General features: G+C 40.0%; 1 protein-coding gene across 3 annotated transcripts in view; it reads right to left on the minus strand.

The window, feature by feature from the left end:
- The window catches only part of LOC111227437 (N-acetyllactosaminide beta-1,3-N-acetylglucosaminyltransferase 2-like), a 30922-nt gene extending 14241 nt beyond the window's left edge, over window positions 1-16681 (minus strand). The window contains exon 1 of one of the 3 annotated variants that reach the window (XM_022752935.1): window positions 16638-16681. The gene's annotated coding sequence lies outside the window, so the exon portion shown is untranslated. Of the gene's footprint in view, window positions 1-10603; window positions 10670-10710; window positions 10873-16637 lie in introns of those variants that run through there. The other 2 variants (XM_022752933.1, XM_022752934.1) reach the window with 2 other exon arrangements.
- Window positions 16682-18994: the final 2313 nt, after the last annotated feature.

Consider the following 18994-nt stretch of genomic DNA (forward strand, 5'->3'; position numbering starts at 1 on the left):
TCAGCGAGAAATAGAAGGAAAAGCACACCAGGCACGCATGTCATGCTAAAAATGTATCTGCTTGAAATACTGTCAGAGGCTTTGCATATATCTGTCCCACATGTGGCCTCTGAATAAAAGCATCTTTGATTACAAAAACAAATCATCTCTTCCATTAAAGATTATGGCCCGTCAACCTGATCAGGAATATAAAAGAGGTTGAGCTACTCTGGTTCACCAGCTCTTTGTTTTGTAGAACATGTTACATCTAGATCTCATTTCCATTTATTGTAAGTATTACATTTCTAATCGCTCTATGTATTTTATTTATTACACAAAGCACTTACAACTGTCTTTATGCATGGATTTGTGCTATGTAAATAAACTTTCCTTCCATCCTTCACTTGCGTATGTTATAGCTATCAAAGAGATATTTTGAGCGCCACTTGACCCCAGTCAAGAGACTATAAGAGGATGTTTCGGCATGAGGGAATGTGGGCCTAATGGCGACATGGTGCGAAGAGAAGAGCACCATAAATAGCCTGAGGGCTGCAACCGAAGAGAGGTGCTGCCTGAGCTGGAGTCTGGACACCAAATATCGACAGTCATCCCCAGTATTCACAAAGGCCTAAAGGTCCCACTTCGTGTGTTAGAGTCAGTCAGAGACACGTGGGCTTGACTGATGATTGCGTTGGCTTTTAAAATTAGTCCTGGTGGCTGAATTCTTGTTAGTCAGCAACTAAAAGTCACACATAACAGGGGTTTTGGTTTCATTTTGGTTTGAAAATTAGCCACATCTTCCATCAATGTGATAAATTTGTTAAATAACCTTCAAGAGATTATTAAGTAACGTGCAAAAAATTGTCTTTTTTTTCTGAATAAAGGAAATCAGTCTTTGAACCCTGCGGAGGTCAGGTCAGCCATGTGCCTGCAGCTGATTGGGATCCTGTGTCTTGCCCAATGACACTCCAGCAGCACTCAGCACTGCAGAGATAGATTACAACATGAGAGCATGACGCCAGGCACTCTGGCTGAGGGATGATGAAAATCAAAACAACTGGGGGCCGACCGGCTGCCGCATTGTTCTTTTCTCCCAGTATCTTAGGTGACAATTGACCAGATAACGATGGATTTGTCTATAAACCACAATGTTTTACAAACTAGTTGTGAAATAATGAAAAAAGTTGCATCAATTGCATCATCCTCCTCTCTATCTAATTCTCCCACTCTCTCTCTCACACACACACACACACACACACACACACACTTATAATAGAATGGAATTACTCATTATCAACAAATACTTGCCACTCTGACTCCATATGCTAAAGGTCGCCTCTCTCTATGCTGTGTATCATTCACTCACACTCAACTTAATCTAAATTTAAAGGGGTGTGTGTGGACGGGTGTGTGTGTGTGTGTGTGCGTATGATTGGACTGAAAAATGTGAAAGCGCCATTCCTGTCTGTGTCAAAGCTCATTTAATGCATTACACAAACATGCCAAGTTCAACCGAACACATGACTCACACTGTGACCTGATCAACAAAGACACTGAGTACATATTTCATCTTGTACTACATACTGCCATGAGTATATCAGGATTATTAACTGTGGAGTAGTGAGACACAACAAATAACCAGGATTATAATTAATGGCATCATAAGCAGCGTTACATCCATTATTGTTGTGGAATTAACTTAATAAATCTTGTCCATCAAATCTGAGCCAAAGTTTCATCTTTTTAAATTAAATATCCACTTTTTGACAGTATTATATAACCTACAGCACAGAAGGGTCCAAGTCACTTCCTGTTTTGCAAAGCTGTGGTCACATTAATTGATTTTATAGTCCTTTCCAGGAACAGTTTACTAATTACACACCCATCCGAAATGGAGCAGCATTATCATTGTCATTTGGAGTTATGGTAAATGAAAGTCAAACATTCACTTCCTGTTATCTCTGTTTTTTGGTCTCCACCAGCACCCGTACTCCACCATGCTCACCAGCAAGTAACTAACCTTGGCTGTCTGCCGTTTGGTGCTGGGCAGGTGGTGTAGACCAGAAATCAAAACAATGAGCTGAAAGACACTGTAAAGCTCTGCTGAAGTGCGATTTCACCCACTGTTATTATAGAAGTACTGATTAGTGCTTCTTTAAGAACATTTAACAGTGTCACTGAGGTCATTCTTTTTTTTTTTCCAACAAAGAATATATAGTAATATACTTTTACTTGAGGGGGGCAGTGTGGGCTAGCAGTATGAGACAATTTAATCTTAAATGCTGATGTATATGCACCTTTATTGCATGCCTTTTTGGGGACGATAAAGCAACAATAAAGAGGCAAAAAGAAGGACTTTACTTCCACAGTGCTCACTTTCTGCAGTCAATAATTTTATACATTAAAGACAGACTGACAAAAAGCCGACTCTGTAGCTGTGGTCTATGTGGTAGTTCAGCCTCTCAGTGGAAAACGGCAATTGCAACTAATGACATCAGTTATTACAGGAAGGCAAAGAGATTACCAGAGAAAGAGTCTCTGGGCATTACTGAGTGCTTCTTTTCAAACAAACAGGAAAACAAGAAAACAACAAACGAATAACTCGCAAGGTGAGGGGTGAGGCGGTCTAGGAAGTGTGTGGACGTATGGAAAAGGACACAGACGGACACAGTGGCGTTGTTTACAGAAATGCAACTAATGGTAATGCAGTGAGGAAGGCAATGGTCTCATTAAGCTGTTTAAGTGATCTATTGCGACTTCCGGGATAAATCATATTTACACAAATGGAGCACTTACAACAAGCAGAGAGAAGGATAAAAGCTGACCAGGCTGCAGTTGCATAAAATAATTTTATTTTGAAAGTCAAAGAGCTGGAGTGTGTATGAGTTAAAACCACTTACATTCAGCACCTACCACACTAATAATCTAAAGAGGTGATAATCTTCTTGTCAGATCATTGAGTGAGCGCTGGCTCAGTCACAACCACCTGAACATCTACATTTCCCCGCTTCTTACATGACACAATGAGCTGCACACATGATGACCACATTACTCAACAGTACACTGAAGTTTCTGTACGGTACAGCTAGTGTCTATCATATGTGTCCTGCAACTGCGCTTAACTAGGGTTGGGTTGGTGTTAAGATTTTCAAATCAGTTTGATACTAAGTCGGACACTGGACCACGAATGAGATACAATGGTAATACACCTCTAAACTTGTATCCCAACCACCAGGGCTGAAATTCAATCTCCTTCATGTTACCCGCCGCAGCTCGGCAGGCACTAGTGGCTCTGTGAGTCCATCTATAAACAAACATAATATTATAATGAAGTTGTCATATTGCTAATTACCAATGCAATGCAAGTTGGATTTAGCGCTGTGATGCCGTTGGCACACGTTGCTGATGTACGCAGCTTTTTCATTTGTTATAACAACAATTGTCGGTTTAGCCGGTTTGCATTAAATCAAACTGGTTTAAGCTCCTACCCTGGACCAGCAAAACTGGAAATATACCCAACTCTACACTTAATCTCAACTAAAATCAAAATCTCATGAAGATAATCAGATAATAATTTTACATGTGTAATATGTGTGTGTGAGTAGTGAAGTAAAAAAAAGAGTCACCATAACTCACACACACGATGAAGCTGGAGCCTTGGCCAACCTTATAATACCACTCTACCACTCTTAAAAGTTAATACCAGGATTAAAAAATAATGGCCTGAAACAGCCTGCTAATTGGGAAACATGTGGTTGCAAATACTAAAAACAAAGAAATCAGTTGGAGACAAGTTGAGGAAATTGGACTCCGCAGGGAAGTGGTAGATCTGGAATTATGTCCAAATTATGAACTATAAATGGCTAAATAATGTTATACATCCTCAGGAACTGAGGGCAGGAAGGAGGGAGGAAGGGTGCAAACAATAGTGCACAGGGTTTCAATCTGAGTTAACGTGTCCAACTCTCGGGTAAATAAGAGCTTATTGATTTCTACTGATGTTCTTGTATCATATCAGTGATTTCAATGTAGAGACTCAAAATGTCTGTTACGTTTTTTCATTGCCTATGACAATGTTGGGTGGTAAACTACTTGATCTGTGACCGCCCCGTCTCCAAACACTCATATCCTGTTGAACCAAGCACTGAGCCTCACCAACCCTACTGTGTGAATCCAGCCAAACAGTTAACAGAAAGGAGGAACACAACCGCGACTGTCTCAAGAGTTTCAGCCATTTTTCAAGCACAAACAGTGAAGCATCCAGGTGGTCAAATGGCAGGATTTGCTGCTTTACTTTGTCATACATAACAGTAAACTGAATACACAGACAAGACAAAACATTTGAGGATGTTTTATAAACAAAATTATTATTCTATAATAAAAATAATTGTTAGTTGCAGCCCTAAAATCAAATGTAACTTTGGCCATACTGCCCCAGTAAATGGTGGAAAAAAATGAAAATGAAAAATTACTTGATTCTGAAAACACCAACATTGCCTGGAATATGTAGTTAAGATAGTAGCACACTCCAACACTTTACAATCCATAGTCCACACTGACAAACGCATAAAAGGGCAACAAAACACACATCGGATACAATCAGAATATTGCCTGTATACTGAGATACATTTCCTTGCAGTGTTACACGACATATCCTGTGTTATTAATTCCAATCCATGTTGCACTCTATTCCCCCCCGAGAGTACAAGGACACTGGATTTAGTATCACATCCCGCGCAGTGCTGAAACTGAATCCCAGGAACATGTCTCTGAAGTGGATGGAAACAAAAGCAGAACCTCTGTGACAGAGGCTACACGTAAAGCTACAGGTTGTTAAGTCCCCCCAGTAGAAAAAGCCTAGCTGGGACTCTTTTAAACTTCTGCGGGAGGTAAAATATTCATTAAGTTTTATTATAAATATTTAGAGATTTAATGTCTCTGTTGTGCTCGGATGTGGTCATTATCTTCTTCCAGGTTGCTCTGAGCAACGTCTTGTTGTCATAATTGTGTCACGCTGTGTGTACTACCTCTCGAGCTCATTTTCCCTCATCATATTCCGACTTCCCCAGCCAATCTGCTCCCTGAGTTCATTTCCTTTCCACTCAGTCTGGTAGTGCACTGGAAAACAACTACGCAAGGGTTCCTCCTGGTGCTAAATATACGATGCTAACAAGTGGGACTTCTTAACAGACACAATGTCATTATGAAAAGCTTTGCAAAACTCCAAGTTTGATGGAACATAACAGCTAATACTACATCTAAAGATTTATATGTGATGATGCAACAAATACAATCAGTCAGAACAGTGATTTGTTTGCATTTTAATGTAATCACAATGAGTTTAAAGTGCCTCACATTTAATGTTGCTCACATTCAAATTACATTACGACTCATACACATTGCTTAAATGTTACGAGAATGCAGCAGAATAATGGTCTTCAACGTACAATCAAGGCAACTAGGGCTGATACTGACAGTTATTTCACTAACGATTATTTTCCATATCAATTATTCAGGAAGTCATTTTTATTCCAATTAACTGACAAATCATTTAGTCCACAAAAAGTCAAAAAATAAATTAATTAATTAATACCCATTGCATTTTCCTCCAATTCAAGGTGAACTCTACAAATTGCTTTTGTTTGTCAGACCAACAGTTCAAAACTTAAATAATTCAGGTTATTATAACATGAAACAAGGAAAAGTAGCAAATTCTCATGTTTGAGGAACCAGCAAATGGTTGCTAAGAAAATCTGACAACTGAATGATGTACTGACTTATATTTTTGGTGAAAGTCAACCATCTTCTTTTTTTTTTTTAGGGCCAAATTGTTGATTGCTCTTGACTCACAGAGACTGAGGGGACGAAGACGAGCAGAAACGAGCAGGAACTGAAAAATCTCTGTGGTACAAGCCTGGCAAAACAGCAACCGTCTGCTTTCAACCCACATAGTGTCACATCCTACAGTTAAACTGGGAGTACAGAGCCGACACAACACCCATGTTACTGTCCTCCAACTGTCTGAATGCACTAACTTAAAACTAACTTCAGTTTTCTCAGTGCACTGAGTACATGTGAGGTATCACTTACATAAAGGCTCTCTGTGTGCATTGGCCATTATAGTATAATACTGGTGTCAGTTTGTATTTTCCATTCGCCATTAAAGACATTAAACCCGCTGATGTATTTGCCATGGTCAAGAGCTACTGCTGTCGGCAAAATGGCTTTAACATTATGGATTAGTTGCCGCAGTATATTCCTGTAAGCTGTTATTAATGGATCCAGGAAAATAATGGCAGCCAAGCACTTAACAGCAGTTGGTTCTGACTTTGACAAACACACATCTGATTAAGATTTACAGTCATTATCTGCAATTTAAAATAAACCTGCTATTCCTAACCTAAAATTCAGATGACTAGTTATTAAGGAATTTATAATTTGTTTTTTTTTTTGTGTGTGAATTAAGTACAACTGATGCTGTAGGTACTATGCTCATTGCTAACTTCTGTTCCCTTTGGGTAAAAAAAAAACTATGAAAACTTTAGCCAGCTGAGAAGTTAATGGATAGAGGGAGAGGGTGGGATAATTATGGATGACCTTTCACGACTTGAGAAATAGTGGTTGAAGTATTGCTACACACCTATCTCAACTACAACTGCTGCTCTAGATACTAAACACTGAATATAATCACTGCAAAAAGTAGGCTTCTAGTTTAGTAGAACAGTTTATTTCATAATTATCAATGTATGTTTAGCCAAGCTAGAATGAAGTCTCAAATGTATGGTGGAAGTGATAATTAGGGCCACATGTTATACAGCCTTAAAACTTTGTTGTCTTACACATATTCAGAAAAGGAGGTGGATATCAGTTTTATATTCATGCTTCCTTTGCCTAACAGATCCAGGATGTGTTCAAGCCTGGTGCAGCACAGAGAGGAAAACTGTTGAGCCGAACTCTGATTAATGAGCCTCCAAAGCTGTCTTGGTTAGATGTCGTATTTAACACATGTGGAAACTGCAAACGTGCCACTGTGGTATACAGAGCAGTTAGCACGTGCAGTGGAATGTGTTCTTGACCAAAAGCTGTGTAGTCAGTCACAGCTGTGCTTCGTGACTGCACATACTCTGTAACGCTGTTAGCTGCAGGTTTGTAGGCTCTTGTATTTGAAAAAACGAAACTGCTAGACATGTTGGTGACCGACTTCTGAACTAATTAAATGTATCATCTAAGTAGGACAGTTTTATAGTTACTGAAGGTCAGTTGTTTAAAGCTGAGATACACTATCACTCTACTGAACGTGCAGAGATCAAGCTGACACGAATCTTCTCATCTAGCCAACTATGCTAAGACACCAAAAAGAGAATTTCAGACGCAGCGGTAACACCAGCTCAGCAAAGCTGCTGGCAGCAGTCAGGTGGAGCCAAGTAGCTGTATTCCTGCTGTGGTTTCCCACTAATGTGAGCTGAACCTGGGCTGGATTAGGCTGGATTTAGTTGTGGACTGTTTCTCTTGCTGACACCAGAGGAAAGATAGGAACGAGAAACAACCACTGGCAACAGGATCTCTAGAACCTGACGACCATTGAGTGTTTCTGTTGTGCAATAATCTAAACTTTCCCTTTGTTACCAGCTAATTAGCAAAGTTAACAAGGCGATATTGGTTGTTTTCGTGTAACCTTTCCAAATGCACAACTGTAAATGTTTTTCTGTTGTTCTGTGGTGTATTCGATGCGATAAAGAACAACCAAGTAAACACATTCAGACTGGTACTGTGTGACAGTCTCTCTACACAGCACAGTGCAGATTTCTGTGTCAACATGAATGACGAAAATGTGGTTATAGTACAGACCTGATGGGATGTCCCCATAATTAGCAGCACCCCTGGGTACCCCCAGGGTCTCCCATTTGGGATGTGCTGAAATGACTGACCTTGAAATCCTTGAAATGAAATAAAGACTGGTGAAGAGCCAGAGCTTTAAATCAGAAGGAGACACTGAAGCCTTCAGTACCTCATTTAACACTTAAGAAAATCAAATTTATTTTACATGTAATGCCTTTGAATGCTTATTAAAAATTATGTTTTGTTAAACTGTACTGACTACAGAGTCTCTCTGCTATGTGGCACACTAGGGAGGATTTAGCTTAGCTAAAAACAAACAGTCTGGACCTTAAGCAGCCTGTTTTCTGCACATCCAGTCATGCAAATCCATCTAATGAATAATCAACCTGCCGCCGACATTTCTGTTTGCACACACATCGACATTCCTGGAAAAAACTACATGCCTTAAGTAGATGGCTGTTATTACTCATTGCTGTTGGTCTCCACATCCATTCTGTTAGTCAGCCAATATCAGGAATGTCTGGAGTAGAACTGAGAAGTGCAATAGATAAGATAAATACATCAGAGGAGGTAGAGAAAATGTCCTGATTCCAAAAGGTCACGGGTTTGATTTAATCAACAGGTGAATGCACATCCCTTGATGGTCAGAGTGTCCTTGAGCAGGAGAGTGGAGCCCGTGTGTGCTCACTGACTGCTGCTGAGCTGGAGGAGTAAACACTCTACACAATTATGTGGAGAAATCATTGGCTAATTATGCAGAGTGTCTGCTACGTCTGAATCACTGACATGGCTTTGAGATGACCAAAGCATCTGTGTTAGTCCATTTGGCCAGCACAAATAATACAGTACAGCACTAGACGCTATTGTTTGAGCTTTGTGCTCATGAAATTGATAGAAAATGAGTACCCAGTATATCTGTCTCTACCACAGCAACTTGATACATAAATGAGCAGCTACCTGGATCTCTTAAAAGCCCAACCACTAGGTACACTCATCCATACAAACACAGATAAACAACAAGCATTTCAACTTCCTTTATCCTCGGCTGGTCATCACAAGACATACATACTGTTCTGTATTGAGCTACTTGTATCACAAGCTACTAATAACCACACAGGGAAGGAAGAAGATGCACAGTAACAGAAATTAGCCACATCTGAAGAGTCACAAGAAAATAATGAAGTCATTGATGGAGTGAACAGTAAGCTATAAATAAATTAAACGAAAAGTAAATCCAAGATAATATATACATGGTTTGGTATTTGTGATGGGATAAGCCAAACTACCTCACAACAGCAAATCATCAAATTTGGTATTTTCCAGATAAAAGCTCTAATTAATCTGTAATCAATCCGATGAGAGGTTTCCATAAGTGAAAATCAGCTTGTGTGACTGCTTTCTGAAAATAAAACTTGTTCTTTTTACCAGCTGGGACAGCAGAGCTGGTATTGTTTGCACCTTTTATGTCTTTGTGTGAATATTATCAGGGCAAAATGTGGCCCTGGAGACACCTACTGGAGCGGGAACTACCACAGAGATGAATTTGGGTACAATGGCAGGTGTTTATATATCTGTGGACAAACATTCACTGTGATAATATCGCACCCCTGCAAGACAACATCAGTTGACTTTACAGGTGTGTAGATGAAATCAAACTGAAGGCCAAGTTCGAATTTGGGGTGTGGTTCGACCCATGAGTACTGACTATTCATGTCATAATGTAGTAATAACTAATGAGTGCTTATGGGTCCGAACATCAACATCACGGCTGGTGAGATCCCATGGCTAGATGATCTCTAGTCTTAATTTGGTTGAACTTAACCTTGTTTCATAATGCTCACTGTCTGGTCATAATTTAGACTCTAGACTGGATGGAGGCAACTCATCCAAAGTGTGGTTTGGACTTCTCTGTCTAAACATAGCAGAGCTACAGAGCTGACACACATCTGCACAGTAACTCTGGAAAATGTTGCTCATGTGATTAAAAACTTATATCTTGCAGAGCACATATGGCATCAGAGAGAGAGGAGAGGAGACTATTGATAGGTTCTCCGGGTTGAAAATAGGTTACCAGAAATGAAAGTCAACTGGCAGACAAAAGGACCATTCACAATTCATTCTCTCAGGTGTCTCCTTCAAATATTGGATTAACATTGGGTGCTTCATTTGTTTGTTTTTGTGTCTCTAAGGTTTCAGGGACACTTGGCACTTACTGTGATAAATTTGTATTTACACTGACCAGGGCAGCAACCATTCAGCTATTCAATAATGATGATGATCTATACATGAACAGATCAGCTGCTTAGTCACAAAATTGTCACAATTTTCCAGAGAACTTTGAACTGCGAGATATTCAATTTAATATGATACTAAACAGAGAAGAGCAGCACATTTTCAAATATAGAAGCTGAAACCAGTTGATGTTTGGGATTTTTGTTGTATTAATTACTTTAAACTGTTGATTAAAGTCCTGTAAATTCACAGTAGGAGTTTTAAGTTGTACTTTCCTGACTTTCCCTTAAAAGGGCAACTGGACTTGGTTGTATCTACTGTATACTTCACGTATCCACAACCAAGTCCAGTTTTCCTCGATATAACTTTTCTTGGACATTAACAACCATGAACCTGGAGGACCGAAAACCTTCACAGATACTTTCTCCTTACTGTGTTTTGATAATCAGCAAAAATACAACCACATATGCCCATTATTCAAACGCATGTGTATTCCTTAAGTGAAGACTCACACACTTTCGTGCGGTGCTAGCTAACTTTCAGGCTACGTTACCTCAGTAAACGGTTATATGGTCGCCCGTGATATGAAGGTAGTAACTCCTCTTTACGTCCTGACAGAAAACAAAAAAAACAAACTCCTCCGGGAGTGGGTGAACTCACTTGTTTCCAGCCGTCCTTCGTCAACCCAGAGTCACCTCAACACCGGCGGAAAAGTTAAATACATCCATGCGACTTTTTTCGGCGGCTAACCGTCGTCTTTTCACCGCGAGGAGCTCTCGTTTTCCCGGCGCCGACGAACGAAGACTGGGGGTTGAACGCACCGTGTAGCCACTTCTCCCATCTGAGTATGAGAGACGATGACGTGTGTTGTTTTGGGCGGAGCAGACCCCACCCACCTCGCTCTTCTCTCTCTCTCTCTCTCTCTCTCTCTCTCAACACACACACACACACACACACACACACACACACACACACACACACATAAACACGCGCCCACGCACACACACACACGAAGCTTATTAGAAGCAATTTAAATAGTTTATTTATTTTAAATATAAAATAAAGGAGCGTTCGTTTGGGTAGACCAGCCGTACTGTCAGAAACCGGTTGAGGTAGCTTAACTTCCTAAATCTAAACCTAAAATCAACAGCAGTCAGTCAATGTGAGCTAAACTCACAAAATAGTCTACATTCAATGACCACATCTCCCATAATCCATCTGGTTTTCTCACTCAAGCTCAACCACCACAAAAGCTCTTGTGTGTTTACAGCCCATTTTACACGTTTAGGGAGTCTACTGTTGTAAAAACCGTTCAATAATGTAGGTTTTAGTTCTAGACACATGTCAAGAATAATTCAAGCAAAGATGATGCACCTGAACACAGTACTCAAATGAGACATTTATTTTTTGATAGGCTCACATCTGCGTTGTCATTGTGGATTATTTAGTGTAGATAGATGGGCAAAAATTGCAATTCATTTAATTCCAAATTAAATCTACAACATAAAATGCGTAAAAAGTGAATAGTTTCTGTAGCTGTAGATGTACTATACATGTAGCCTAATATGTGTGTACTGAAAGTGTATTGTATTAGGCTACTGGAATCACTTTAATTTCATTTTCAATTCAATTAAATTCAATTACCACAATGAGAAAGCACTTGGCAACAGTGGAGAGGAAAAGCAGGAAGAAACCTCTGACAGAGCCAACCGCCTCCACTGGGATGAGAGGAGAAAGAGAGAGACCAGGAACAGCTGTATATAGACTACTGTTGGATTTTTTAAGTCATTATGTAATGACTTTTCTTGCTGTCAGTGTTCTGGTACAACAGCTGATCCTGAGATATGTTTGAAAGACTTTTGTATTTGGGAATTTTCTTTTTACAAGACCTTCTGTTTTTTTTTTTGTTTTTTTTTTATACATCACTGCTTAATTATCTTGGAAGCCATTGTTTACCTCTGTGACAATGATGTGTGCTAATAATTCACTCGCCACACCTTCAGCCAAGCTGCTGCTTCTGATGACTGTCACCAGTCTGTGATCTGAGAAAAGCCAGTTACACCTGTTACTATGGAATTAAAAGGTGTGTTCATCTTATTTCAGTCTATAAAAAAATGAAACCTTCTAGTTTCATTATTGTTAGAAAGAAAGAAAGAAAGAAAGAAAGTAAATGAATTATCTAAGAATTAAAAGAAAGTAGTTGCTCTGGTTTAGCTGGTTTAATTATTGAGCTGAAAGTTGTTTTATACGTTGTCATCCAGACTTTGGAATATAGTCATTTACTGTCAGCTCAACTTGTACTGAACATTGCTGAAAGGGCCAAACGAGTGGCACCCAGACAGCATTTGGATGTTGGAGTTATTTGTTCGTATGTGTGATGGGCGTGGGGGTCTTGAAACAGCAGGGGGGCAAAGTCCCCTAATGACTGGGACCAGGACAAAGGAGGTCTGCTGTGTGAAGGGCTGGAGACTCTACATCCTTCTGTGTAACAGATCCACAGCTGGTCACGCCACGGAAACAATGGACACTCAGCCTGAGCTCATAAATAATCATCTTAAGGCTCACATATGATTATACTGTGTCTTCACTGTCCTCTCCCATTTGGTTTCTGTTTTCCTGCCCTGACAAATATATCACCGCTTCAGATATGACTTTAAGAAATCCAAAACCACAACAGCCATTCAAATCTTTACAGAAATAGAGCAGGGGACTGAAGATGCAGTAGAGAGCTTTCAAAAATGATATAGTTGTGCTTGTAATGATTTGTGCTGGTGAGCAGAGGTGGAAACTACAGTCTGTTTTGCCTCACCATCTCCTTGGGGCATCCCCTTCTTCTGTTGTCCTCCAGCTACAGTGAGTAAGTGTTGCAGGTAACAGCGCTGACAGGAGCATGCAAAATTCAACTTCGCCTTCAGTTCACTGCAGGGCTTAAAGAATACGCCTTGTCAACATACCGGCGATTAATTGATCCGATCAGATTGAAGTCTGATATACAGTAGCTCATTGCCTTGTGCCATACAAACACATAAATGAGTCACACAGCTGCACTGCGTTGACGTGTTCCTGTGTTAACATGAACAGAGACACTGTTGTTAATTATGAGAAAATCCCACATACACTGTCCTGCATGTGTATGAATCTGCCGCTGAAAATAGTCTGTAACCGATGCACTATTTCCTCCTGTTTTCTAGAAACTACAGCAGCCTGCTGTTTTAGGAAATCACAGAGCCCTACTTTAAAAAAAATTGAAATACACATTTGTAATTTGATTTTAAAGATTTACAATGACAGCGAGAGCCTGATGGACTTTGGGCGGGTGCCAAAGGACAGGGAAATCAGAAAGTATTGTGAGATGGAATGAAATAACACCAGGCTTTTACGTTAATGGACATGAAATCTCTTAAAGAACACCATGTTAGCCTGTCAGAGCAGGCTAATGTATTTGTTCCACTTGTGCTGTTGTGTATTCATCTTCTGACAGAATAAATGAGCGTACACTATATGAATATTTTAAGTCTTAATAGTGATGTGATGGATTAACATGAAATCAAATGATGATGAGGTAATTTCCTCATTTCTCTCACCGATGAATGCATGCATGCATATGGTCCACACCCTGCTGTGTGTCAGGGTTAATGCTTCATGTACATCGAGCCGTCCACCAATCACTCTGTCATCAGAGCAAAGGGCTAACAACGTTAGCGATACAGGATAGCGGGTGTGAAGAGGCCAACAGACAGCCAGGACTCAGGTGTCTCCTCCGTCAGCCTCCCAGAGTCTCAGGTGGTCAGTGAGGCGTTGTTTGGCCTGCGTGTGATCACCCAAGGGTGTCTGAAGAGCACATGCTGGCACTTGTAGCCACCGTTGCCACCCAGCTGCTCATGTATCAGATTTAATCAAACACACGCTGCTGCTGATGAGGTGCAGGAAGAGCGTGAAAGAGTCGCCACGCACAAGAAGCTCTGATGAAACCTGAGTCAGACAGGATTGTGTTGAAAAACTACAACATGGAAAAATGATGGTTAGCTGTTTTCTTCAGGAGCCACAATGAGGACGTTTCAGCCACAGAGACGACAGCAGCATCACTCAATGGAAAACACCTGATGAACTGTCACAGCAAGAGATAAAAATGCAGTGATGCAGTTATTAAATGTTGCTAAAATTAACCATTTCATGAACAAATGTCTCAATGTGAGACATTCTCACCTCTGTTGTAACTCTTGTGCTTCACTTCTAGCTGACAGTCTGGGGAAGCAGTTACTTCACTTGAGTCATTTCACTAAAGGTTTCACTTTTGTTTAAGGTGAATTTGGACGTTGTTACAAGGCTTCTGCAGCTCAGTCTGTGACGCTTTGGTTCTCAGGTACAAGCGGCATTCGTCTGTATATTTAATGAGCGTGATGCTGCTTGGTCCTAAATGATGTGGGTGATTACAGCCTCCAGGGTAACTGAGCCGAAACCCAGCACAACACATGTCTCCACAGTCTAGGACAGACACACACGCACACACACACACACACACACACACACACACACACACACACACACACACACACACACACACACTCATACAGCTTCCAGTAAGACATTGATTGAGAAACAGGAAACTATAAAGGATGAATTGCAGTAACAATGAAGCACATGTTTTCAAATTTTTTATTGTGCTTTAAAAGTTGGAACACACACACACACACACACACACACACACACACACACACAGATAAAGAGACCAAGATATGCCTTATCACTTCATCTCAGAGAAAAAAGACTCACTTTCAGATACAGACATACAAGAACACAACAACATGATACAACAACACGTAGAACATGTCCCTGCTCAGTGTGAGAACCTGATCCTGTCTCTACAACAGAACATCTGCACACTGTCCGCAGTTGTAGATCATACATTTTAATTGTTTAACTATTTCTCATAAGTGCAAAGGTTTTATTTAGTGGCAAAAACATAACTGGGTAAAAGTCTGACAGACGTATTTTGATTTTCTAACAATGGCTCATCTTCTGACATGAGGGTCATTACTGGTAAAACATAAATTACTGATGCAGACGTTATTCACTGAAGATCAAAGTGACATGGTAAGCATTGAGCTAATGTATAGCAAAGATGTGTCTGACTGCTGTCACTACGGAGTGTGTGTGTGTGTGTGTGTGTGCGTGCACACTGCCTTTTGTTTACAAAATAAAATGGCTATTGTGACAACACACGATAACAATGTAAAATGTTAAACCTCAGTGCTGTGAAAGTTGCCCGTGCCAACATTAAACACGCAGGAGGAAGGAAAGGCGAGTCACTTCCTGCTCTAACCAAATGCTGAGAAGAAAAACCACACATAACTGACATTATGACAACATACGCTCACTTCCTGAAGAAAAACACAAGATGCGCTTGCTGGTAAATGAACTATTTCAGTGCTGTTATTTTTCATAATGATAATATTTCACGCCAGTTTCTCATTTAATTCATAATGCAACTTTTCCCAACAGTAGCGTTTTCTACAGTAACCGTCCCCTTTACTTTCAGCCACATGAACCATCATAACTTTTCAATCCTTAGTTTCAGATTAACTCATCATTCAACTCAACTTCAATATTATTAGTATCAGGATGAGTCAGTCAGTTTGAGATTGACAGTGGACTTCAGTTTTGAGGTCTATGGAGTGTGTCTTTGGGTTTCTGATGTTTCATATTGTCCCTCTGCAAATAAAACATATTTATTATGAAATACCGTAAAACAATAATCCTTTCTGAGTCTTTCTTTGTCTTATGCTCAGGGTTTAATGAAGACCTAAAATGCTGTGCTGTAACAAATGTTCTAAAAGTCTTTCTCTATGTTGAGAAACATGGGCTGAGATTTTAGATTTCTTAAATTCATCACTAATTAATACAATAACCCTTGCAAATGCATGATACTTTAGTTTTTTGTACAGGTGTGGCTTTAATGTTATGAAACCGGCAAGGGAGCCCACTGAGTCTGCATTTGTATGGAGCCCAGATGTTTGTGATTATATATACAGTCTATGAATTATTCATGTCATAATGACTTTATTTATTTATTTATTTATTTTTCAATATTGATCTCTAAAGAAAACAATGCACTAAACAGCACGACAAAAGTCAATCTGAACCACAACAACCTGCTGTGAAACGATGCACATTATAATCGGAAAAGCGTTACCAGCAGAGACGTTATCGCTGTGGGTCAGGCAGGCAACTAGGACGTTTGTGTAGCCACAGACACGCATTAAGACACATCCTGTAGCCTTCATGTGAAACAGCTGCCCGGAAAAAGGCACTTGGAGCTCAGTTGACTGTACAACAGGCAACAGTCATGGGAAAATCCTTCACACACATTTGATCAGAATGAACATATTAAATATTTACTTAACTGACGAGTCAAACCCCAACAAATGTTTGATGGACAAAATTAACACTTGATTAAAAACTTGCATTATGCATATTTTACAGTGAATCTCCGACCTTGACTCGACGTTGGGACAGAAATACAGACAATATATCTGAACATTTAAATAGATATGTTTGAATAGATATAATATAAAGAATATAAATACCTAATCACATCACCTGGTCTGGCATCTTCCGGAGGTGATGGAGGGAATTTTGGAAACATCATCATTAGTCAGGAGTTTCGCAGCGTTCAGGCTCAGTGTCAATCAGCTGAGCACAAAATCACATTATGATGCTGCACTGCAAAACAGGTCAAGGCAGTTTTTCAACAGATTACTCAAGAGGTATTCAGTTCCTTTTTTCATACCTAAGAATGTGCCAGCAGACATGATTACGCTCATGAACCTGCGCTCTGAATTTAACTGAGTTACATCAGTCACGTCGGACATAATCGACAGTGAAATAAAAGAAACAGTAACAAAACAGACACGATTAAAATAGATAAACTGGCAATTTACCTTCTATTTTACATTTTTTTCCTCAGGATGCCGTTTCAACAGCCTGAAAATGTTGCTGCGTGCATGTGAAGAAAAATAACATGCGTGAACTAATTCAATTCTCTCTGGAAAAGTTATGGTTTGAATGATAAACATGCCAAACAGCAGTTGTCCTTGTTGACTTTTTCTAATACAGTAACTCCATTTTGAAGTAAGGGGAGGGTTAAAATTAAAATTCTTTGTCATTTGTCTGCTTGAGGTTTCTCTGCAACAATGGCAGCTTTGTAGCCCTTTGCCCAGACCCTGGCAGCGACGTCCTTGGGTCCTGTGACTTTGGGTCCCGGGTGCCCGTCTGCTCAGTCCTCTAACACAATCCAGGCCCTCTTCTGCCCCGACTGGTGCGGTGAGATCAGAAGACTGTCTGACCATAGACAGATGATAAGACATATCAATTATCACACGAGGAACTAAGTACTGGACAAGAGTGTAAGTGTTTTGCTGTTAAAATCCAGACACAGCAGGCCTCTAAGATGTGGTGAAAGCAGAGTGACAGACAATGCCTCGACTCAATGATATTACAAAATCTAACTTTAGGCTTTTATTCTATGTTTATCTACTATTTCACTGATCGATTGCGCAATTTTTTATGAAGCTAAGACTTCGGAGAACCTGTTTCAATTCCACATCTATGTTTCCCATTAGTTTACGGTGTGAGGTTCAGTTCCATTTAATGCTGAAAGTAAATATAACCCAGGAGTGAAGAAAAAAACAAAAACTCACATTTGACCCACAGGGTCATGGGACTTGATCAGATGCCCTGATGTGTGGAAATTCTCATGACTTCAGTTTTGAAATGCTGCATGTTTCAAAACGCTGCCGTGAGAGTCTTCCCCCACAATTTTTGCACAAATCATCACTTTTGAAATCAACATGATTTGTTCAGGCCAGGTGCAGCTGAGTCAAGGCAGAGATGAAATACAAAGAAAAAGTCAAGACAGTTGGAAACTTTTCTTTTTAATTCAGGCAAATGGAGGAGTCATGTGACCAGCTCACTACACGCACCTGTCACTTGAGGCATTGCTGGTTGGGTTTTGAAGACTACAAGGTTGGAAATGAAAAGGTGTGCAGTCAGAAGTGAGTTCACCAGACCTCTGTAGCTGCTCATCTCTGAATTTATGACCAAACTGTCAGAGGCTGTAAATTAGCCATTGAGTTGTATTGTGGGTAAAGTGGGAACCAGATCTGACTATAAAAGAAAACTGTCCATTGTGAGTCTGACAGAGTCATAGAAGTGCAGTGATAAAGATTTATTTGACTGCAAACATCAGTCACCTCTTGCCTGTTATAATGTTTTATAACTGTTCTGTAACATGGACTTTCCCAAACAGTTCACCTGTATTTTAGTTCACCTGAGGAAAAAGGTGTTAAATTGGCTAATAAAATATTAGACTGATGCTATCACTGACTCAACATAAGCCCGGTCTCATTGTTCAATAGCCACAGCTCAAATAAACAGTGATGTAAACGGTGAAACAATGATGTCTGACTCACCATATTTCTGTTTTTCTTTCTATCGCTTGTTTTAAAACTGAGGCATCCTTTTCATAAACCTCACTCTATACATGGGACTTTAACTTCAGCCATCTGTGGTGACTCATCCTGTCACAGCTTGTTTAATCCATAACGTGGGAGACGCATTGAAACGAGACCCTTCAGTGAATCTGATGCTGTAAATCAGCGGTCCCCAAACTTTTTTCAGTGGGGGCCACATCAACTTTCCTTTCTGAGATGGAGGGCCAAGGTTAGTCTATAACAGGAAATGATATGGGCCAGGGTGACAACCAGTATTATTGTGGAGATTACAATGATAATTTGTTGTAGCTGCCCGTCGTTTGGCTTTGGCACCACCTGTTGATTTGCAAAAAAAAGTAATAAAAAGTCTTCACGTGTTTATTTGAAGTACCACAGATACTCCATTTATTTTATAGAATGCCTGTTATAGATATGCCTGTGCTGGGGGGGGG

This window comes from Seriola dumerili, unplaced genomic scaffold (assembly GCF_002260705.1).
Source record: "Seriola dumerili isolate Sdu_G_001 unplaced genomic scaffold, Sdu_1.0 BDQW01000187.1, whole genome shotgun sequence".
Lineage (NCBI taxonomy): Eukaryota > Metazoa > Chordata > Actinopteri > Carangiformes > Carangidae > Seriola > Seriola dumerili.